The 25,298-nt window shown below is 43.3% G+C and overlaps 1 protein-coding gene across 4 annotated transcripts in view; it reads left to right on the plus strand.

Moving 5' to 3' along the window:
• Positions 1–25,298, plus strand: part of LRRC4B (leucine rich repeat containing 4B) — a 316,729-nt gene that overhangs the window by 211,804 nt on the left and 79,627 nt on the right. For 3 of the 4 annotated variants that reach the window (XM_063437073.1, XM_063437075.1, XM_063437077.1), the window contains one exon: positions 10,143–10,210. The exons of the other annotated variant lie outside the window; for it this stretch is intronic. The gene's annotated coding sequence lies outside the window, so the exon portion shown is untranslated. The remainder of the gene's footprint in view (positions 1–10,142; positions 10,211–25,298) is intronic. 4 annotated transcript variants of the gene reach the window in all.

The following is a 25,298-nucleotide window of genomic DNA, read 5'->3' on the forward strand; positions in this document are numbered from 1 at the left end:
ACATAGCGACACATGACATATTCTATCTGTATATATATAACCCACAGTCTCCATACACAGTGATGCATGATATATTCTATCTGTATATATATAACCACAGTCTCCATACATAGCGATACATGATATATTCTATCTGTATATATATAACCACAGTCTCCATACATAGCGATACATGATATATTCTATCTGTATATATATATATATATATATCCACAGTCTCCATACGTAGCGATACATGACATATTCGATCTGTATATATATAACCCACAGTCTCCATACACAGCTATACATGATATATTCTATCTGTATATATATAACCCACAGTATGCATAGACAATGATACACAATATATTATATCTGTATATACACTGAACAAAATTATAGACGCAACACTTTTGTTTTTGCCCCCATTTTTCATGTAGCCCATGGAGCAGCACAGCGTAGTGGAATAGGGCCTTGACAGAGCTAGGAGGCGGGCATTCAGAATTATGGTGTTTGGATTGGCTAGTGATCTGGGAGGTGCAGGTTGATACATATAGGGAACCATCTTATAACTGTTTGTTTGACAATGACCTTTAAATAAAAATTGATATTATATTATATTAAAAGCTGTGGACAGAATTTTACCCAACATGTGTATTCATGTCAGTATGTCTGTCTGTGTGCATGTATGTCTGTATGTATATCAGTATGTCTGTCTGTATGTATGTGTATATATTTCAGTATGTATGTATGTATGTATGTATGTGTCTATATGTATGTCAGTGTGTGTGTGTTTGTATCTATGTGTGTGTCTGTATGTCGTTATGCATGTGTGTGTATGTATGTTAGTATGTGTCTGTGTGTCACTATGTATGTCTGTGTGTCTGTATATATGTGTATGTCTGTTTCAGTATGTGTGTGTCAGACATACAGGCATACATACTGTTTCAGTATGTGTGTATCTTTGCGTGTGTGTGTTTATCTGTGTCCATTTGTATCAGTGCGTGTGTTTGTGTCTGTGTGTGTATTCCTGTGGACAAGATTTGGAGTCGGGCCCTGGGGCGGGGTGGGATGTGGAGGCGGGCCCTGGGGGCGGGCTTGGAGGCGGGCCCCCTGGGACCCAGACCGTGAGATGTGTTAGGGGCCCAGACTGTGAGCTATGTTAGGGGCCCCAGAATTTCTGATGGTGGCCCTGACAATATCTCTGTGCATTCAAAATGCCATCAATAAAATGCACCTATGTTCGTTGTCCATAACATATGCCGGCCCATACCATTCTTTGGTTATGCAAACCGATTTTGCAGCAGCTATCCGGGTGGCTGGTTTCAGACGATCTTGGAGGTGAAAATGCTAGATGTGGAGGTCCTGGGCTGGTGTGGTTACACGTGGTCTGCGGTTGTGAGGCCGGTTGGATGTACTGCCAAATTCTCTGAAATGCCTTTGGAGAAGGCTTATGGTAGAGAAATGAACATTCAATTCACGGGCAACATCTCCCTCAAAACTTGCAACATCTGAAGCATTGTGCTGTGTGCTAAAACTGCTCATTTTAGAGTGGCCTTTTATTGTGGCCAGCCTAAGGCACACAATATACATGATACATGATATATTCTATCTGTATATATACAACCCACCAGAACTCCAAGCAAGCCACCCTCTCTCCTGCTAGCTTACCTTTGTGTCCAAGAAGGTGGCTTGCTTGGAGTTCTGGTGCTGGCTGAAGCCAATGGAAGTGAGCATGCAGCAGCAGCTCATTCCAGCCCTGTCCTCTGCCTCCATGCTGCTCTTTTCTCCTGCTCTTTTCTCTTCTGCTGCCTCTTCCCTCCAGTCCTCCCTAGTGGGGCGACTACTATCACAGGGGTTCGGTCAGCTCTTAAAGGGCTGGAACCCGACTGGGCCCCTCTTTAGTGAGTAATATGGAGGTGATAGGGGCAAAAATCATATGCAATATAATGGAAACCACACACATACATATCAGATTGTGTGTGTAATTTCTCGGCTGTGTATGATCTGCAGGTTTTAGGGAGCCGCGTTCAATACTACTGGGAGACTGTATGCCCCTGCAATCTCACTTCTCAATTATCTGCCCAGAGATAAATCATTTTTTTTTCTGTTTATGCAGCCCTAGCCACACCTCCCCTGGCTCTGACGACAGATCCTGCATGTTTTATAAATCTCTATCTCCTGCTCTACACATTGCACTTTAATAGCACACAGGAGGGTCCTGCGGGGCTTAGCAAGCCATTAACAGTGCAGAAGACAAGAAATGCTATATTAAAAGAATTTGCAATAAAGGAGGTGTAAACATTAGATGACTCTTACAGGAAGTGTTTAGGAAGGACGTGTAAGTCACATGCAGGGAGGTGTGCCTATGGCTGCATAAACTATAACTTCTAAATGGCAGAGAATTGAGCTGTGAGTCTTCAGGACCATGACCTATGCACCAAAAGTGCTTCATTAGGCTAAAATAGTTTCGGTGTCTATAGTGTCCCCGTAAATTTGAAATTCACATCTAATTCACTTTGAATTCTCACTTTAGTAAAAACTTCAGTAAACATCAATATTTTCCCCCAAATTCTGAATTTTGCATGTTCTATTTTACCACCAGAAATCAACCTTAAAAATGTGTTATATTTTTTTTTGTTGCTGTCTGTAAAAATTCTCACCCAGCATAGTCATTTTCACCTATCTTCATGCATGTAAAAAAAATTTGTCTGCTCATTTGCAATGCATCTAATTTTGGAACGGGCAGACATGTGTAAGCATCACGCGCATGTGCAAACGTCATGAGGCGAGAAAAAGAATATGTCACACTTCGTTAGTGCTGTTATTCGAGGTGAACAGAGCTGTTTTTCTAACATTTTGGTAACGAGGGGGAATAAAGAAGTTTCTCACATCTAATACCAGAAAGCCTGGTGACAGCAGTTTAATAACAGAGCCATGCTTTAAACCTCTTTACACAAAGTAAATTGCATCATATCTAACAGCTCTGAGACTACTGTGAAATCAGCAACCTATGTTGGAACATTATACAGTATATTTAAAGTTACTATACTTTTATTATACTGATGTGAGTCAATCTGACTTAATACATTTTATTACCCTTCTTCCATATTTTAATAATATTTTTAGTTATACCTTATTTTTAACACATTTTTAAAGTGTTAAGAATGAAATTAAATTAAGAAATCTATGGTGCTATATTTTCCTCTAAAGCTGACCTGAGTGCCTCCATCTTGTCTCACTCCACCAGTCAGTACAGAAAAAGCCAAGAGATACAATGTTTCTTCTCCAACAAGGTACCACATGCCCTGGCTGTGCCAGGAGTGAACTGGATTGTGAGATCAATAGCTAATTGGATGGAGCTTCAGGAGAAAAAAAGGTTAACACAAGTTAAGTTTTTTATGTTTTGCTCTATGGTGTAATTTCTCCTTTAATAAAATGTGTATACTGATTGACTTGATCGGTTTAACTGATTGACTTGAGCACTTTGGACAGCTGACCATGAACACTTGATTTTTACACATTAAAAAAAAAAACATTTTCGAAATGAGCAGGTAGGTATGCTGATCATTCTCATGTTATGCATGGTAGGCTGAGAACAGGAGGTGGGTATAAAACTGCCCGTGTTTTTATCCCACACTTTTGTTATATTTAGTCTCTGAAAATAATCCAGAGAACCTTGAACACACAAAACTACTGTGAGCTTGATGTCCCTTAGAAAGAAATCTGGCATCAGACTGCAGAACAAGCTGGGATTATTACTGGACTACTGCAAAGAAAATGTAATGCCTCTAAAACGCCGGATATGGCAATAAATTAATACAATTCTGTTCATTTTTAATGACTCCTTGAAAAAAAAATTATAGTGTTTCAGCTAAACGTCTCCCTCCTGGCAGTAGCCCCCTGCACTACTAACCTGTTTTATGATATGAGTTGCGTTATCAGATTGCACTATAGAGCGCTCCGATCCCCGCGCACTTTGCGTTACTCGCTAAAGTGAGAAATCAAAGTGAAGTTTGAATTTATGATGAGAATAGCCAAACTGGAAAAAAAAAAAAGCTCTACCAGGGTTATTTACTAAAGTGAGAATTCAAAGTGAATTCCAAATGTTAAAACAGAGTAACTGAACAGAAATCATATCTGACTTAGACCATTATTCCAGATCGACTATGTTGACCTTAAAGGTGACTATTTGGTTATATCGAATTTGTCCGCCATGTACCAAGTCTAGTGAATTGTATTGCTAATCCAATAAAGGATTTACATTTTTTTTCCAAGCAAGTGACTAGATAAATGAGACATTAAATGACACGCCAACCAATCAGAGCACTATGACTGGAATATAATACGTGGGAAAGGCTTTTCCCCGCAATACTTGCTTAGTCTACATGTAGACTACAAAATTAAACAAAAATATTGTCGTAAACACACAATGAGCATTATAAACTCAAAAACCTGTAAGTGGGTTTCTTTCATTTGGGTAGGGATAAGAGGATGAGATGGTTAGAGATAAGAAGGTTAGGGCTGAGATGAGTGCGAATGAGCATGGTAGGTTTATGATGGATAAATATGGTAGGGGTTGAGAAGGATGAGTACGTTTTGGATAATCTTTGATGTGTAGTGGTTTGTGATCAGAATAAGAGGGGAATGAGTCGGAGCATGGAATGATGTCGTGGATTTCCATTTCTAATTAGAATAGCTTGCATCTATGAAATACTTTGCCCAGACCAAGAGCTGTATGTCTTATTGTGCCCCCCTCCCAGCATTTATACTGGGGCAATAGGAGGAAAAACCTGAAAGGTTGTAGAGGAGGCCTCACTGCTTGCACACCAACTTCCCAGCTGTAAAAGGATGTAGCCAGGAAGGGATGGGAGAAGCAAGAAAGTAGTGGCCAGACGACCTTGACAGCTGCGGGTATCGTAATTCTGATTTTTAACGAGAATGAAAAAACTTGTATTGTTTGAAGAGAAAGGAGAGATAGAGAGAGGATCGAGGAATCTGTTACTTGATTACTGTTACTTGAAAATGAGATGGTGAAACCTTCTGAGTATTTCTGAGAGAGAGAGAGAGAGAGAGAGAGGGTTGGGGAGAGGAAGAGAGAGCTCTTCTTGAGAGAGGTAGAGAGAGAGAGAGAGAGAGAGAGAGAGAGAGAGAATGTGAGAGATTGGAAGGAGAGAGAGCTTTAAACCATTGTGGTGTATTATTTACTAATTCCTCTGGTGTGCTGTGAGATGCAGGAAGAGCCTCATTTGGGATGTTCAGCGTGCATGACAGGCAGACATGGGATCGATACTCTTACCTGAATAGTGATTAAAGAATGTGAAATGATGACTCTTTGCAAGGTCAGGTGGATCACCTCAATAATCAGGATCTCCTTCAAACCTCTCCTCTCAGTTCACCATGAACACCCCAATTCAACTTCCTTAGTCAGTTCCATTTAACAATCATTGTTTCCAAAATCTGTCAGTGTAGCTTAATTAGGCACTGGTGCCATTTAGTAGCTGGTATAACAGTTACACTGAGCATGTAAGATATCCTCAACTAAATGGGCAAAGCAATGTGCGCACCAGAAGATTTTTTAAGCTTTAACATACTTAAGGAGAACCCAGCCCTGCTCACTTAAATAAGTAATCATCTCTTGCCATGTTATGGGGAGAAGAGACATGGTCATTCACAATCCCTGCCCATCATATTAACTCTTTACCTCCCTACACAGAGTTTAGGTAGGTGGGCTACTATCTAAGCGCCAACCAACACAGACACTCTTGTTTTTAATGCCCACACATGGTAAGCACAGCTTTACCTTAAGATTGCTAATTCGTCTTTATAAGATATATGGTTATTGCTTAATCTTTTTTCAGAATAAAATTAAAATACTTTCCAGAACGCATGAGCACATTTACTGATTCTAAACAGTTCAATAAGCTCAGCTCAGCTTAGTAAACAGTAAAAGTAATACTGAAATTGGTGCATTGTGAAATATAGCTAACTTAGAGAATGTTTCCAGTTTGGCTATTTCAAACTTAAAGTTTAAATTCACTTTGAATTAACTTCTAGTTCTCAATTTAGTGATTGATCATGCTAATTTGCCCTGGCTTGGGTGGCAAGGAGGCCTTTAATGCCTGGCACCTGTCATAAATCTGTACATGATGGCCGCCAGCAGTGGTAGACCTACCAGGGTGTCAGCAGTCGCTATCCAAGCAGACCATAAATACCATAGGCCATCAATACCTCCCCTGATGGTATTGATTCTTGGACCCTGTGGTTTCTTGTTATGCCCCTGGGTGCCACCTCTACTCTCTACTTTGTCATGATATGATACATGAAGATCACAGTATTGTGAGTGAAGAGCCCAATGCGGCTTTCTGCATAGCTTTTACTAATGCATTGTCAGTATGCAGCGTAATGAAGTCCTGTGTGTAGAGCAGAATTAATCTATCATTCTCACTTAGCACTGTGTACTGGAACCCTATCAGAGACAAACAGGTAACAGCATGGAACTGTAAAAACAGCACTGTCACTGTCTGGGAAACTGGCAGGATTTGCAAAAACCCCCAACGGTGCCATCACCACTCGGGGTCTGGTGATTAGGGGGGGGGGGGGGGGAGGCATGCAAAAGCGAGTTCTTCTTACCTGAACCTGTTCCTCGTAGGCACTCATACCTGTATTCAAGCTTGCCATCATTACATATTTGGAACTGTGCTATCACCACAAAAATAAATATGTAGATAGTGCGATAAAGTATAACATATACTTATCCCAATAGTAAACAGGACAGCCTCCCACTGATCACCTCCCAGATTGTGATCTTACATCAATAGAAATAGAAACAACAAAACCTGTGAAACAGCTGTATAACCTAAAAGAGAACACAAAACAAAGAAATAGTGCGGTACTGTTATAAATTATATACGTGCGCTAATAATCATTGCACTCACAGAATCGAAGATGTAAAAGCATTAAAAGGGTGCCTCCCACGCCTCGGTCCGTGTATACTCCTTTAAGAACAGGAATCCGAAAGATGGTGGTAAAAAATACACGGCTTTATTTGTAAGTAAAAGGTTAAGATGCACCAATAAAATTAGAAACAGAGGTTGGTTCTACGCGTTTCGTCCAAATAAACTTGGACTTCCTCAGGAACCAAAAATCAATCTGTATAATGGTAGCATGCAAAATGACAATGACAAAAATAAAGCAGCCTAAACCTATGCATATTTGCCAACACGCCAAGATTTTAAGTTTTATAGCTAAACGTTTACACCATTCTTACAAAATAAAAACAAATCTACGAAATTTAGACAGAAACGTGCTTTCACGGTGAACTGAATAAACAAATAGGCCACATTGTTGCAATTCCTCAGTCGCTCTGCCAAAGTCAAAATCTTGCAGTTGTTGATCAATCGGCTCTGCTCTATTCCTGAGATGACTGTGTGGATTTTTTATGATTCTTTCTCAGCTCAATTTAGCTACAAAAAAAAAAAAAAAAAAACATCTTGGGGTTCATGGGATATTTGAAATTTACATCTGATGCCAGGCAATGCCAGCAAAGCAATTTTTATATTTTCTTTTTTGATTTTTTTTTAAGGAGGGTCAAAAAGTAATAATACCATTTTACTGTAATTGTATAGAATATATATATATAATGGTATATTCACATTATATACCATTATATACAATTACAGTTACACCTAGGTGGTGGTGCAATGCCTGTTGAATTGAAATTAGGTTCTTGACACGGAAGTATATTTGCACACATTTATAAATTCATAAAATAGATCCACTAGACTGGAGGAAGGGTTTGACGGCTTAATATGTTTGATAAAATGTCCTGATTGCACACTTCTCAACATTTCACATGGACAAATAGGGACACTTGAATTTTAGGAGTTGTGAGTTGAGGTGTGACCAGGGACGGGGCTATTCTGAGATATATTAGGTGATTTTCTAATACCAATTTATGCAACTAATTTGTAATTTAGAAAAAGAACAATGTGTCTTATTTACACAGACTGATTTCTAAACACATTTATTGCAGTGTAAATACACATTACTGGGAGTATTACTGCTGTGGAGCTCTGTTATACACTCAGACACATTACTGGGAGTATTATTGCTGTGGAGCTCTGTTATATACTCTGAAACATTATCTGGAGCATTATTGCAGTGGAGCTCTGTTATACACTCAGTCACATTACTGGGAGTATTATTGCTGTGGAGCTCTGTTATACAGTCAGAAACATTACTGGGAGCATTATCACTGTGGAGCTCTGTTATACACATAGACACATTACTGGGAGTATTATAGCTGTGGTGCTCTGTTATACACTCAGCCACATTACTGGGAGTATTATTGCTGTGGAGCTCTGTTATGCACTCAGTGACATTACTGAGAGTATTATTGCTGTGGAGCTCTGTTATACACATAGACACATTACTGGGAGTATTATTACTGTGGAGCTCTGTTATACACCCAGACACATTACTGGGAGTATTATTACTGTGGAGCTCTGTTATACACTCAGACACATTACTGGGAGTATTATAGCTGCGGTGCTGTGTTATACACTCAGCCACATTACTGGGAATATTATTGCTGTGGAGCTCTGTTATGCACTCAGTGACATTACTGAGAGTATTATTGCTGTGGAGCTCTGTTATACACTCAGACACATTACTGGGAGTATTATTGCTGCGGAGCTCTATTACACACTCAGACACATTACAGGGAGTATTGCTGCTGTGGAGCTCTGTTATACACATAGACACATTACTGGGAGTATTATAGCTGCGGTGCTGTGTTATACACTCAGACACATTACTGGCAGTATTATTACTGTGGAGATCTGTTATACACTCTGTTAAGACCTGCAGTGGTTATGGTACTGCGGTCTTCTATTCCTTTCCCAGTAGCTGAGCATAAGTGATTATAACTGCGGTTAGGAGGTAGAGGAATAGTGTAGATGAATGCAGCTTCCAAGACGATTCTCCCCAGCAAATAGAATATTCCCCAAACATGAGCCTAGACTTCATGAAGGGTGTAACAGGAATAATGTTTATTGGAAACACACTGGCTTTTATGAGAAATCCTTCTGCAAGAGGACCTCCCACAGCAAACAAAGACATTAGCCAATCATCATACAGTTTTACAGTAATAAACGCCTTCCCTCTGCCTGGGAGATATTGAGATAAGTTAAGGAAGAAATCAATTATCTCCAGGCAGAGGTCACACAATTTTCCCAAAAGTTGGAACACCCCTTTCCCTACAAGGTATCCCCACAAATTACATATCCCCTGATAGCCCCAATCTGGGGGACAAACATATCCAAATTTCACACAGATCGGTTCAGGGGTTCTTAAAAAGTATGGAAGTCATGTTTTACTGACCACACTCCTGCCCCAAAAAGTTCCACAAATTCAGCGTGTGCGGTCGGTCAATTGAGAAAAAGGTAAAAAACGAACAAAGTACCGAATGGATCCTCCTGGCTCATAGGAGCGATTGCTCCCCTTGTCTGTACAAACAAAACTACCGAATGGCGCTCTTCTGGCTGTTCGGTAATTAAGAGAAGCCGGCGTTCGGTAGTTTCAGCGGTGGTTCGTGAGGTCGAGTGTCCGATTTTAGTTCCAGACACTCGACGACCAAGTCCCGCTGACTCCCCTCGTGCGAACAAGATGGCCGCCGTTTTCTATTCCACGTGGCGTTCGGTTATACGAACAGTGGCTGCCCAGGGAGCACTTAATAGTCAGTTCTTTTGAACTTAATGAGCCAGGAGGGTGGTCGGTGTTCGGTAGTTTCAAACTATCGAACCAATATGAAATATCCATACAGTAAATGGAGGAAACAAACGAATAAAGAAGAAAATGTTAAATAAAGTAAATTTTCTTCACACACTCAGACACATTACTGGGAGTATTATTGCTGTGGAGCTCTGTTATACACTCAGACACATTACTGGGAGTATTATTGCTGTGGAGCTCTGTTATACACTCAGACACACGAGCAATATGAGCTCCTAGGAAAGAGGGACATTAGGAGATAAAAGAGGGACAGAACGATTTCGAACCAAAATAGGGGCTGTCCCTCCTAATATGGACACTTGGTTATTATATCAAGCTACATCTTAACTGATCTTCACATATTCTTATTTCTTTTGTCTTTAAAGGATCGATGGCCATTTCCCAGTGTCTTGGAAAATATGAAGTATTTTGAATTTTCCCAATTAAGAGAGGGGTAAGTAATCTATGACTGTGAATTGTAGAGAATTTAAAATCTAGGATAAAATAGGCATATTGGGAATATTCTCCATGTCAGTGATGTTGTCCTAAAGTTTGCATTGTCTTTGTGAAATATCTTCAGTTGCCAGTCTAGTCTACTGATCCTTTTATCTTTCGTTGAGACAGCATGATACTTTGTCTCCATCCAAAACCTTCTCCTTGTCTTCCTTTGATAGACAGGGTTATTATCTAAACCATGAATTGTTTGGAATCCACCAGTGAATTACAAATTTAAACCCAATATGGATTTTTTGGACACATAACCTACTCAGAGACAGTTTCCAATTTGTCTATTTTGGCTAATGTTTGCAATGCCCCTGGGACTTCTTGACAATTCATGTTTCAATGAATAACTGTGAAAGTATAAAATGTGTCTTTTACATTACTTAAAGGGACATAACTTTAACTCCTCCATTCCATGTTTTCCATAGATCACGCTGCAGTGAGTTCACGTGCTCTATGGGTGACATCTTCCCCCACACAAACTCAGATATGACACAAGACAGCTTTCCCCCTGGCTATAATTACTTATAATAATGTGTATGACAAGCTTGCTTATCTTGGAGTTTTATGCTTTTCTTGCTTTGCACAGAGTGCAGAGGTACAAATCCAGTAAACCATTATATAGCAGTTATCTGGAAACACCAGGATTGGCTGAAGTGTTTCTGCCAATTACAAACAGTTTCTTTGGAACCATTTGGCTTCACTTAACGTGCTCTCAAATCGTGGCTGCATACACCATAAACCTTCCTGAAATTAACTTTACTGAACCTAAACCACAAACAAAAAACACATGCCAATAAACTCCCCGTCAGTGGACGTTTATTGCAGCAAACAAACTCAGTGGTGAAAATTTACAGAATATACACAGAAATCTTCAGAAGCTGGCAAACACAGCCATTTGTAAAGTATTGATCTTTTTCATTTTTCAATATTTTTCTGATTTGTTGGGGAAAATCTTTGTAATGAATTATCTATATAATGAATTCAAATTAAAAAGCTACTCCACTTATCCTTTTAGGTCCGGAGCTGGTTTTCAACCCATAAACATGTTGATTTTTCTTCTAGGACTGTTGTATCTCTGTAATAATTAACAAAATACTTTTACAGCCGCTGGAAATCACAACCCCACCATTCCAATCCATCTTGGCATCAATTTTTACCGTTATCACTATTCGTTTTGTAAATAAGGCCCTATATGCAGGGCCAGATTAACATAGGGGCTGATGGAGCTGCAGCTCCAGGCCCAGGCCCAGGCCCATGGAATAGGCCCATTGATTTTAAAAAAAAAAAATATATATATTTTTTTTTTTTTTACACACTACTCTTAGGGTTGCCAGGTATTTTTCACGTATTTCTTATGGTTGCCAGGTATTTCTCAGAAGTATTTCCCAGGTATTTGAGGCTGCCTAGCCAGTGCCGGTATTGCAGTAATACCGGCAATACAAATGTCTGTCTCAGTATAAACAGAGTTTATTCTGCAATACCAGCGCTGGCCAGTAGGGGTCGGTGTTTGTGTGGAGAGAGGCAGGGATAAGAAGTTACAGCATCTCCCTCCCTGACTCTCTCTACTCACTGATCCGCAGGGTAGCAGCTCTGCACAGAGAGTCCAGACAGCAGTTTCAAGCCTGAGAGACTTGGGGACGCTGAGACATATGGACACTGGGAGACATAGGGACACTGGGGAACATGGGGACCCTAAGACACTAGGGACACAATGGCCCCATGTCTCCCAGTGGCCCCTAGTCTCTCAGTGTCCCCATGTCTCCCAGCCAGTGTCCCTAGTGTCTCAGTGTCCCCGTGTCTCCCAGTGTCCCTGGTGTCTCTGTGTCCCCATGTCTCCCAGTGTCCCTGGTGTCTCCCAGTGTCCATAGTGTCTCAGTGCCCCCTAGTCTCTCAGAATCTCCTAGTATCTCAGTGTCCCCATGTCTCACAGTGCTCCCAAGTGTCTCAGTGTCCCCTAGTATAAAATAAAAAATATCAGGCACTCACTGTGATAGATTTAAGCAGGTTTATTGGACACTGCAATGTTTTGACCTGTACCCAGGTCTTTATCGAGTCTCCAGTGTCCCCTATATATCACAGTGTCCCCTATGTATCACAGTGTCTCAGTGCCCCATGTCTCCCAGCAGGGCCGGACTGGGAAAAAAATTAGGCCCAGGCATTTTTCAATCAGAATGGCCCTCTAAGGGGGCGGGGCCAGAGAGGGTGTGTTTTGTCATCACTAATTACAAGCACGTCCCCTCTCAAAGTGAGCATGTTGGTTCAATGCGCAGAGCCGCGCTGAAGAGCTCTGGCATTAGAAAAAGGCCCTGAATTTTTCTGCGCAGCACAAGCACATTTAATAACATGCTTGCGCTGTGTTTGCTTTTAAATTGTCCCTGGTGTCTCCACAAGTGGGATACCAGAGGACAAAAGGGCCAGGAAAGTGTATGGTGCATGTGTTTGGAGCCTGCTTGAGGGATTGCGTGTGTGTACAGTGTGGTGTGGTATTGTGTAAATAGGTCAATTTAATTTGTGTTTGTGGTGTAATATGTGTGGGTAGAGGCTGTAGAGAGTGTGTGTATAGAGGGCATAGTGTTATAGGGGATGTAGCGAGTGTGTGTATACGGGCTGTAGTATGTTTGTATAGGTGACGTAGTGTGTGTAGGGGTTGTAGAGAGGGTGTGTTTAGAGAATGTTGTATGTGTTTGCTGACAAGGAATGCAGTGTGTGTGTGTGTGTGTGTGTGTGTGTAGGAGTTCTAGTGTGTAAAGGACCCAGAGTGTGTATAGGAGATTGTGTGTGTGTGTATAGAGGATTAAGAGTGCAAATAGGGTAAGGGATCTAGCGTGTATCTGGAGCGTAATGTGTGTAGTGGTGCAGTGTGAGGGGTGCTGTAGTGTGTGTGTGTATATATATATATATATATATATATATATATATTTGGACGTATTGTATGTGTGAGGGGCGCAGTGTGTGTGTATGTAAGAGGGGTGCTGTGTGTGAAGGTGTTTTTATCTGCCGTCACATTCTAGGTTTCTAATTTTCTTTGTTAACTCACTGAGGGTTATTTTATATATATATACATATATATATATATGTGTGTGTGTGTGGGAGTGTGCTGTGTGTGTGAGCGAGGGTGCTGTGTTTGAGGGTGCGCTGTGTGTGTCTAGGGGTGCTGTGGGCGTCTGGGGGTGCTGTGTGTGTGTCTGGGGTGCTGTGTGCGCGGCTGGGGGGCTGTGTGCGCGTCTGGGGGTGCTGTGTGCGTCTGGGGGTGCTGTGTGCATCTGGGGGTGCTGTGTGCGTCTGGGGGTGCTGTGTGTGTCTGGGGTGCGGTGTGTGTCTGGGTGCTGTGTGTGTGTCTGGGTGCTGTCTGTGTGTCTGGGGGTTCTGTGTGTGTGTCTGGGGGTGCTGTGTGTGTGTCTGGGGGTGCTGTGTGTGTCTGGGTGCTGTGTGTGTCTGGGTGCTGTGTGTGTCGGGGGTGCTGTGTGTGTCTGGGGGTGCTGTTGGTGTTGTGTGTGTCTGGGGGTGCTGTGTGTGTTTGGGTGCTGTGTGTGTTTGGGGGTTGTGTGTGTGAATGTATTTTGTATTTAAATTAAAATATATATATTTTTAATAATAATAATAAAATAAAAAGTTATATCCCCCCCTCCCTTTTTACCTTTAGCCTGGGAAGGGGGGAGCCGTTCTGCCATGATGGGAGCCGTTCTGCCATGGGGGGGGGACATGCTTCCTTCCCTGGTGGTCCAGTGGTGAGAGTGAACTCTAACCTGCAGGCTAGAGTTCACTCTCGCGAGATCTGAGCGTTGCCACGGTAACCGCGGCAACTCTCAGACCTCGCGAGAGGACCCGGCGGAGCTGCTGGATAGAGCTCCGCCGGTCCTCTCTCCTGCCTTCCTCCCTCTCCTGCCGGTGGCCGCATGTCAGTGCCTGTGGGCCGGTGAGGGAGATCTTTGATCTCCCCACCGGCCCATGGAGGCACACAGTGGGGCCGGCGCTCGGGTAGCGCGCTGGCCCTGCAGGGGCTGGCAGGGAAGATCCTGTGATCTCCCCTGCCGGCCTCGGCCCCACCGCCATCGCGGCCCACCGGGCATTTCCCCGGTGTGCCCGATGGCCAGTCCGGGCCTGTCTCCCAGTGTCCTCTCATGTGTCAAAGTCACCTAGTGTCCCCATGTCTCCGTGTCCCCAAGAGTCTCAGTGTCTCTAGGTCTCCCAGTGTTCCCTAGCATTTCAGTGTCTCTGTAACGGATCGCCTGGCACCCCGACTGGGTACCTCCGTTAAAGGATGCTCCTAGCGTTTCCTGAGGACTCCAAGCACTCTGGCAGACACCACAATCACCATATCGGAGAAGCATTTGAATCTTCCCAAGTCTCTGAATGCTGTAGACAGTTGAATAGGAACCATACGAATAGGTTTGCACTCCTAGCAGTCAAACTGGAACAGCATGCAATAAATCCTCCCCCAATAATGAAACGACACTTCACTTTGAGGGTTAAACAGGAACTCAGGACTGGCACATCCAGCCTGACTTTTATTACAATTGTACACATACAGGCCACACCCAGGGGGAGGCCTAAAATAACCAACCAAATATATGGTACAACCCACACATCCCCTCCCCTTAGCCTGAGAGGTAATCCACTTATTCATACAGTTTAAACATAACTTTTACACAATATTTATAACTTCTACAATATTCGTGCCACAAACATAAAACATACATTTTCTTAATCAGCAGACTTCAATTAGTAACACTCTCAAAAATCATCCCAATCCCTCCAGTAGATCAATAGTTAGCTGGAGGTCCCTTTATGACCGACCGCAAGCACATTTTCCTGCCCAAAACAGTTCCATGGATTTGGGCTGTGCGGTCGGTCAATTTCTGGCATAAAAACGGCTAAGTCCCGTTCGAAGTGTGGCCGGTACTTCGACTTTAGTCGAAGTGTCGAAGTGGAGTCGATGGTAAGGGTCGGCGGTGTTCGACGTTAAAATGGCCGCCGCCACGTGGTCCTTTGTCCGATACCGGTCACTTCGACGACTTCGACAACTTCGGTTACTTCGGCTACTTCAACAGCTTCGACAGCTTCGACTGTGTCCGAAGTGCCATATAGAAAGTACCAATCTTTCCCCAAAGTATTTAAAGGGCTAGGAACAGTATTATACAATCCATTATGCCCAAATACAGTTTTTACAGTGCAATATGTCTAGGGGCCATAGTCGCAGGGCAGGAGGCTAGCAACCAGGCTTCTCCAGTCCACAGTGGCGAGGTTGGTTCCACCACAGTCTCCATGTCTCCCAGTGTCCCAATGTCTCTCAATGTCCCCTAGTGTCCTAGTGACATGGGGACACTGGGAGACATAGGGACACAGACACTAAGGGACTGGGAGACATGTGGACACAGACATGTCCCCTTTTTGTGTATATTCATCCCTTTCGGCAGTTCTGGTTATGCGATTTGTGTCAGTGGCCCACCCTTTTACCCCATCCATAGACTTCCTGCTTTACTGGACACTGCTGTTAGGGGGTATGGTATGGGACAGGTTTACTTGAAAGATGAAAGCGTGAGATTAGCATAGGGTATGTGTTTTCTCATAGCTGCATCCTATGAGTTTCCCTCCAGCACCATCTCCATCAGATACATGACGCTTAGGAGGTAGGACTGTTTTAGTGTTGTTGGTCAATAAGATTTTGTAATTAGGCCCATCATAATGGTCAGCACCAGGCCCACTGGGCTCTTAATCTGGCCCTGCCTATATGTCAATAAACAATTACACCAATTAAAGGACAAGAAATAAACCCCATTAACCCTTTAAGGACTGAGGCAGTTGTACAAGTTGTGATCAAATAAATGTAAACAAAACTTTGAATTTGCGCTATATGTCTGTTCAACCGTAATTCACCTCTTTCATATTAAATGCACCCACACTTATTATATATAATTTTGTTCAGGAGAAACAGGGCTTTCATTTTATATCAAATATATTTATATATGAAACTTTATTTAATATGAGAAATTAAGATATTTTCTTATTTTTTTCAGTTCTGCATGACATTTTAACTGTGAATGTCACAATACTGTTAGCGGTTACTGCAATAAAGTACACATATTTGTATTCAGCGATGTCTCACACGTAAAACAGTACGCCCAATGTACAGGTTTTGTGGTGTTTTGGAAAGTTACAGGGTCAGATATAGCATGTTACATTTTTCAGTTTATACACATTGAAATTTGCCAGACTGGATATGTTGCCTTTGAGACCAAATGGTAGCCCAGGAATGAGAAATACCCCCATTATAACAGCCCAAAGGTATTACAAAATGGGGTATGACCCATCTTTTTTAGTAACCACTTAGTAACAAACACTGCCAAAGTTAGCGTTCATATTTGTTCGTGTGTGAAAAAAATAAATAAAATATTTTAATGCTAATTTTGGCCAGTGTTTGTGACTAAGTGGCTACTAGAAAAGACTGTACATGCCCCATTTGCATTATCTTCGGTTGCCTACTTTTGTAAATGGTATGCCATCATGGAGGTAATTCTTATTCTTGGTCTACAATATGGCCTCAAAGTCAACATAACCAATCTGGCAAATTTCAATGTGAAAAAACTGAAATGCAAGCCTTATATTTCACGCTGTAACTTTTGAAACACCATAAAACCTGTACATGAGGGGTACTGTTATACACATGAGGCTTCACTGAACAGTGTTATGAGTTTTTTTTAAACCGTAAAACATATCACAACAATGATATTGTCAGTGAAAGTGCCGTTTGTGTGTGACTGGGATGCCAGGCAAGTCCCCCCATCGCGATCGCTGTCAGGGGATCACCAGCGATCAGGTAAGTGGGAGGGACGTACTATGCCGCCTGCCGACGTTTAGGACCAGGTCTCAAAGGACGGCATAGTATGCCCGCCGTCCTTATGGGGTTAAAATAAAACATGAAACTCACACGTGCACAAAGCTTGCACAACACACTTCAATGACCATATAGCACAGAGATGTTGATTTTATTCACAGATCAAGTGAGAAAAAAATCTATATTATATGTGACAAACTCCCCTTTCCAAGTGAGTTTGCCACAAGTTCCTGGAGGAGCCTGCTTGCCAGCCTCCTACCCACAGACTATGGACCCTGTAAAACGTGATGTAAAAGTCTCCGTTTGTGTATTTGGACTATAAGGTTAGGGAGCTGAACAGGCGCACGAACTGGAGACCACCCTGGAGCTTGTTAAGCCTAATTGATACTTTGTAGCAATATCCACCGCAGTGTTCTAAGTGTTCGTCTGGGTGGCCGCATTTCCTATGGAAGACCACGAGGTGGCGGCAATCTTGTTCATATGAACGCAGGCACCGGTGTTTGGTGGTCGAGTTCATGGAACTATTTTCAGACACTCCCGGTTCTACAACACTTAGAAAGACACTGTTCGGTGGAAAAGTTTCCATGAACAAGCTGAACAAGTTCCAGGGTAAGAACATTGACTATGTTTGGTAGTTTGTTTAGTTTTTAAACTACCCAACTAGACCGACCGCAAGCCCTGATTCTCTGGAACTGTTTTGGGCATGGGACCATGCGTGTGGTCAGTCAAATTATGACTTCCAGGAAATTCCTGAACCCCTGAACTGATCTGGGTGATTGTTGGATATGTTGGTCACCCAGATCGGGGCTATCAGGGGATTTGTGGGGTTTTATGTATTTTAAAGGTACTTGTGGGGTGTTTGGGAAATGTGTGTTTTTTGTGTCTGGAGATAATTGAGTTTAATACAGTGCTTGACTCAATTATCTCCCAGGCACAGGGGAGGGATTATCTTGTTTTGTATGGGAGTGTCCTGGACCAATGTAATTGTGAGTATGTTTTCACTGTAGTCTATTCTTAGGCCCAGGGAGGAGTGCAACTTGCATGGGGACCTGCATAAAGGGCCAGTTGTGGCTGCCAATAAAGGTATCCCAGCTTGTACTCCCAGAACTATGTGTCGTCTGGTTACTGGAAGGGGAAATGGCTATTCTTTAATCACTGTTCCAGTGTGGAGGTTTCAACGAGGAAAGACCTTGTAAGGACTAGAACTCCCAGGACTAAGTGTCATCCAGTGCCTGGGGGTGTCTAGAGTGAATTCCCCATTCGGCTCCAGGACCCCAGTCAAGACACGGCGACTGTGGGCAGAAGTGCTGCGGGTTGTCCCTGTTCCAGCTAGGAAGCCATCCTTATGCGGAGGTACCCAGTCAGGGTACAAGGAGTTCTCCTACATTATATGTATAAAAATATATTGATCTTTAAAAAATATATATTTTTATTTATTTATTTATTTATTTATTTTTTATTGCTCCTCCTTTTTCCCCTCAAACCATTGCTTGAACCGTCAGACATCCCACTGAAAATTTCAATTTCGGGAAAAATGATTCAGTTGAAATGAACTTTATTGCCATGCACAAGTATGCTACAAAGGATCCATGTAGTATTATGGTGTGATTGGAACTTACGTGTCCTCTTGACTGGTTTCGTCGAATGCAATAATTAAGTTTTATCTACAAAGTTGATGTATTGTGGGGAAGGAGGGGGACGGAGCCCCGGCAGAGGATTGTCATTCTTCGCGTTGTGAGAGTGACCGCAGGGACCAATGGGAATGTGCGTGGGGGTTCCTGGGTGAAATATTAGTTTTCACTAGAACAAGATGATTTCGGAAATGTTTTGCCCATCGCTGAGTTCAGTAGGGAACGAAACCAGCACCGACATCTCAAGTTCTCACTGCAAAGGAAAAGTGATTATTTATAAAATTAGCCTTTAAATTGTTATGTAGACACGATAAATGCTCAATGCACTTCTTAAAATGACAATACTGTAAGATTTACTTTACTTTTATTGATATCAGTATAAACATTAATAAACATTATTTGGAGTTAAGGATTAAATGATTTAGTATTTTTTATTTTTTTTGTTACATCGATTGTCTGAGAGTAGAGTTTATCACTGGACTAAAATCCAATTTTTCAACTAACTATTCAAGGAAAGTTTTTTACAAAAAAAATTAAGTTACGATCCGAAAGGGAAAAATGATTGACATTAGATAGAGTTAAAATGAACTGCTTTAAGCTGTTCTATATAGAGACTGTCAGGGTGGTAGTCCGGAGCCCGGAACCCAGACACAGTGTCCAGGTGGCGGGGCATGGACCGGGACCCATAATGCCTGATGAAGTGGGAGTCTTCAGCGTGGAGGTGGATTAGCAGGGTCTGGTGCAGGGTAACCGCACGCCCCCTGGTGTTGAGCACCAGCGTTTGTGCAGCCACAACCAGAACCCTGATTCAGCTTTTGCGGATCCAAGGAACTAGGAGCTAGGAAATAAGCAGACCTCCCAGGAGCTGTATAGGGAGGCTCTGCAGCAAGGGTGTATCCAGTACTAGAAACAAGACAAAGCTAGAACAGGCACCAAACATGAAAACAAGACATAACTAGTAGAACCCAGAACCAGAGAAGGATAGGAAGCTAAACCCAGAACATGACACAATACATAAGGGAACATTAACTAAACATGGGCATGACTGGACATGACTAAACATGGACAGGTATATACAAACTAAGACACGACAAGAAAACATAGGCAAAACAAGAGGAGAAATAACTAAGTACTACATATGGAAATCATGGGGGTTTAGTCACACTATATGATCATACATTGCATAAGCCTGCCAACAACGCCAATGTACCCCATATCTGGCAGGTCCTACACTGCCTAATGTATGCTAAAACAACCACAGATTAAGAACACATATATAGCACTTACCTGCAAGAAAAGACAGAAGCTTTGAGCCGCTGCCTGCAGGAACTCCAACACATAATGAAAGCTGGAAACATAAGGGTGTGGCACATAAAACAAACATTTAAAGGAAACCTGGAGACTGGGAAATCCAGGGACGAACTATAGGAATGAACCCAGAAATCCCAGCATAAAGAAAACCAGACACAGAATAGAAAACCAAGAAATATTAAACAAGAATAGCAAGAGTAGTACTGGATACCAGAAGCCATTACCAGAATGATCCGCAACCAGGAACAGAACGTGACATAACTCCCCTCTTAAGGAGCGAACTCCGGACGCTCCAAACAGCTCCCAGGCAGAGACCAAGAACAAAAGCGGATCCTGCAACGAAGTCCTCTTGACTTCCACGAAGGCAAGGATCCCCCAACCAAAAGGTCTCCTGCATAGGAACCACCAGAAAGGAATGTCCGGATGCTCCCAACAGCTCTCAGGCAGAGACCAGGAATGGTGAGCGGATACTGCAACGAAGTCCTCTTGACTTCCACGGAGGCAAGCATCCCCCACCGGAAAGGCCTCCTGCAAAAGAGCCTCCAGCAATGAATGAAGATCACCACCAGAAAAGGAGTATGTCAGCAAACAGGAACGAGGCATCACAAGAGAACACCAGAATCGACCAACGAACAGCTTAGCAGATCGACCCCCTCCAAAACAGAAAACAGGAATGAGGAAGTCATCTCCAGCAGACTGGTCCAGATACAGAATCTCTTGCATGCCGGAAAAACAGGAACAAAAGCAGAACAAGATGAAACCTGCAGATACAGGTACCCTTGAAAGCTGCATAGTCCAGAAAAGCAGGGCAAGATGAAACCTGCAGATACAGGTACCCTTGAATGCTGCATAATCCAGACTGAACAGGATACAGTCAGGTCAGGCCAGGAAAGCAGGGCAAGACAACCACTGCGGATACAGGTACTCTTGATGCTGCGAAATCCAGGCAAGACATGACACAGACAGAACAGATCAGGAAAGCTGCAGGGTCCACTCCACGAACTCCATTGTACTTACGGCCATATGTCAGGGTGGTAGTCCGGTGCCCGGAACCCAGACACAGTGTCCAGGCGGCGGCGCATGGACCGGGACCCAATATGCCTGATGTTAAGTGGGAGTCTTCAGCGTGGAGGTGGATTAGCAGGGTCTGGTGCAGGGTAACCGCACGCCCCCTGGTGTTGAGCACCAGCGTTTGTGCAGCCACAACCAGAACCCTGATTCAGCTTTTGCGGATCCAAGGAACTAGGAGCTAGGAAATAAGCAGACCTCCCAGGAGCTGTATAGGGAGGCTCTGCAGCAAGGGTGTATCCAGTACTAGAAACAAGACAAAGCTAGAACAGGCACCAAACATGAAAACAAGACATAACTAGTAGAACCCAGAACCAGAGAAGGATAGGAAGCTAAACCCAGAACATGACACAATACATAAGGGAACATTAACTAAACATGGGCATGACTGGACATGACTAAACATGGACAGGTATATACAAACTAAGACACGACAAGAAAACATAGGCAAAACAAGAGGAGAAATAACTAAGTACTACATATGGAAATCATGGGGGTTTAGTCACACTATATGATCATACATTGCATAAGCCTGCCAACAACGCCAATGTACCCCATATCTGGCAGGTCCTACACTGCCTAATGTATGCTAAAACAACCACAGATTAAGAACACATATATAGCACTTACCTGCAAGAAAAGACAGAAGCTTTGAGCCGCTGCCTGCAGGAACTCCAACACATAATGAAAGCTGGAAACATAAGGGTGTGGCACATAAAACAAACATTTAAAGGAAACCTGGAGACTGGGAAATCCAGGGACGAACTATAGGAATGAACCCAGAAATCCCAGCATAAAGAAAACCAGACACAGAATAGAAAACCAAGAAATATTAAACAAGAATAGCAAGAGTAGTACTGGATACCAGAAGCCATTACCAGAATGATCCGCAACCAGGAACAGAACGTGACAGAGACTTAGTGAAAAGACAAGCTATAGCTCACAGGGTTAGTAAATAGCTTTATCCCAGATATACAGGGTTAGTAAATAGCTGTATCCCAGATATACAGGGTTAGTAAATAGCTGTATCCCAGATATACAGGGTTAGTAAAGAGCTATATCCCAGATATACAGGGTTAGTAAATAGCTATATCCCAGATATACAGGGTTAGTAAAGAGCTGTATCCCAGATATACAGGGTTAGTAAATAGCCAAGCTGTATTCCAGATATACAGGGTTAGTAAAGAGCTGTATCCCAGATATACAGGGTTAGTAAAGAGCTATATCCCAGATATACAGGGTTAGTAAAGAGCCGAGCTGTATCCCAGATATACAGGGTTAGTAAATAGCTGTATCCCAGATATACAGGCAGTGGCATACACACAATCAATGGGCCCCACGGTGCGAAACTGATCCACGCCTCTGCCCCCCCCCCCCTTCGACAGACACATACATACAGAGACACATACATACACATAGAGACAGGCCCGGACTGGCCATCGGGCACACCGGGCAAATGCCTGGTGGGCCACGGTGGCCAGGGGCCGAGGCCGGCAGGGGAAGTCCCAGGATCTCCCCTGCCGGTCTATGCAGGGCCAGCACTATCCTATCGCCTGCCCTGCAGTAGTCCATGGCGGGCCGGTGGGGAGATCAAAGATCTCCCTCACCGGCCCACCTGCAGTCCAACGCGGCCACCGGCTGGGGAGAGAGGGAAGGAGCCAGCCTACCAGTAGAGGAACTCGGCGGAGCTCTATCTTGCAGCTCCGCCGGGTTCGTCTCGCGAGATCCGGAGCGTTGCCATGGCAACGACCGGATCTCGCGAGAGTGAACTCTAGCCCGCGGGCTAGAGTTCACTCACCACTGGACCACCAGGGATGAAAGAGTGCCGGTCCCCCCCTCCCAGATACCACAATGCCCTCCCAGGCTAAAAGGTAAGAAGGGAGGGGGGGACATAATGCCTGTTATTTTATTTGTTTATTTACCCCCCCTCCCCCCCCCCACACACACACACAATCCATTCTAACATTTAAACACAGCAGCATTCTCACACCCATCACACTCAGCACTCTCACGCCCATCACACTCAGCACTGTCACACACAGCACACACAGCACTCTCACACACATCATACACAGCACTCTCACACACACATCACACACAGCACTCTCACACACATCATACACAGCACTCTCACACACACATCACACACAGGACTCTCACACCCATCACACTCAGCACTGTCACACGCAGCACACACAGCACTCTCACACACATCATACACAGCACTCTCACACACATCACACACCGCACCGTCACACACCACACACAGCACCCCTCACACACAGCATCCATCACACACACACTCTCACACCCATCACACACAGCACTCTCACATCCATCACACACAGCACTCTCACACACATCATACACAGTACTCACACACATCATACAAAGCACTCTCACACACCGCACTGTCACACACAGCACTCTCACACACATCATACACAGCACTCTCACACACATCATACACAGCACTCTCACACACATCATACACAGCACTCTCACACACATCATACACAGCACTCTCACACACATCACACACCGCACCCTCACACACAACACACACCGCACCCTCACACACAGCACTCTCACACACATCACACACCGCACCCTCACACACCGCACACATCACACACAGCATCCATCCCACACACTCTCACACCCATCACACTGAGCACTGTCACGCACATCACACACATCATACACAGCACTCCCACACTCAGCACTCTCACACACATCATACACAGCATACACAGCACCCTCACACACATCACACACCGCACCCTCACACACACAGCACCCCTCACCCTCACACACACAGCATCCCTCACACACAGCGTCCATCACACACACATACTGCACCCCTTACATACACACTACTTCCAAATATATATATATATATATATATATATATATATATATATATATATATATATATACATATACATACATACATACGCACACAGATTCCTTGTAAGCAAACACATACTACACCCCTAAACACATACTTTCTACAAACACTACATCACCTATACACACACACACACACACACACACACACTATAGCCTGTATGCACACACTTGCTATATCCCCTATACACACACATTCTCTACAGCCCCTAGCCACATATGCATCACATTACACCACAAACACAACGTGACTAAAACCCACCTTATTACACAATACCACACCACAATCAGCTCACTCTACACACACGCAATACCACAAGCAGGCTCCAAACACATGCACAGTACTCTTTAATGGCATTTTTGTCTCCTGGTATCCATTTATAGAGACACCAGAGACAAATTGCAAGGAAACACAGTGCAAGCATGTTATTAAATTTGCTTGCGCTGTGCAGAACAAATACAGGGCTTTTTTCTCATGCCCGGCCCGAATTTTTCTCCCAGTCCGGCCCTGCATAGAGACATATACACACAGACACATACATACAGAAAAGAACCTGGTGGTTTGCCGCACGGGCCGGGGCCGCAGATATACAGGGTTAGTAAAGAGTCGAGCTGTATCTGAGATATACAGGGTTAGTAAAGAGTCGAGCTGTATCTGAGATATACAGGGTTAGTAAAGAGTCGAGCTGTATCTGAGATATACAGGGTTAGTAAAGAGCCAAGCTATATCCCAGATATACAGGGTTAGTAAATAGCTATATCCCAGATATACAGGGTTAGTAAATAGCTATATCCCAGATATACAGGGTTAGTAAACAGCCGAGCTGTATTCCAGATATACAGGGTTAGTAAATCGCCATATCCCAGATATACAGGGTTAGTAAATAGCTGTATCCCAGATATACAGGGTTAGTAAAGAGCTGTATCCCAGATATACAGGGTTAGTAAATAGCTATATCCCAGATATACAGGGTTAGTAAATAGCTATATCCCAGATATACAGGGTTAGTAAATAGCTGTATCCCAGATATACAGGGTTAGTAAATAGCTATATCCCAGATATACAGGGTTAGTAAAGAGCCAAGCTATATCCCAGATATACAGGGTTAGTAAAGAGCTGTATCCCAGATATACAGGGTTAGTAAATAGCTGTATCCCAGATATACAGGGTTAGTAAAGAGCCAAGCTATATCCCAGATATACAGGGTTAGTAAATCGCCATATCCCAGATATACAGGGTTAGTAAATAGCTGTATCCCAGATATACAGGGTTAGTAAATCGC

This window comes from Pelobates fuscus, chromosome 11 (assembly GCF_036172605.1).
Source record: "Pelobates fuscus isolate aPelFus1 chromosome 11, aPelFus1.pri, whole genome shotgun sequence".
In the NCBI taxonomy this organism is placed as follows: domain Eukaryota; kingdom Metazoa; phylum Chordata; class Amphibia; order Anura; family Pelobatidae; genus Pelobates; species Pelobates fuscus.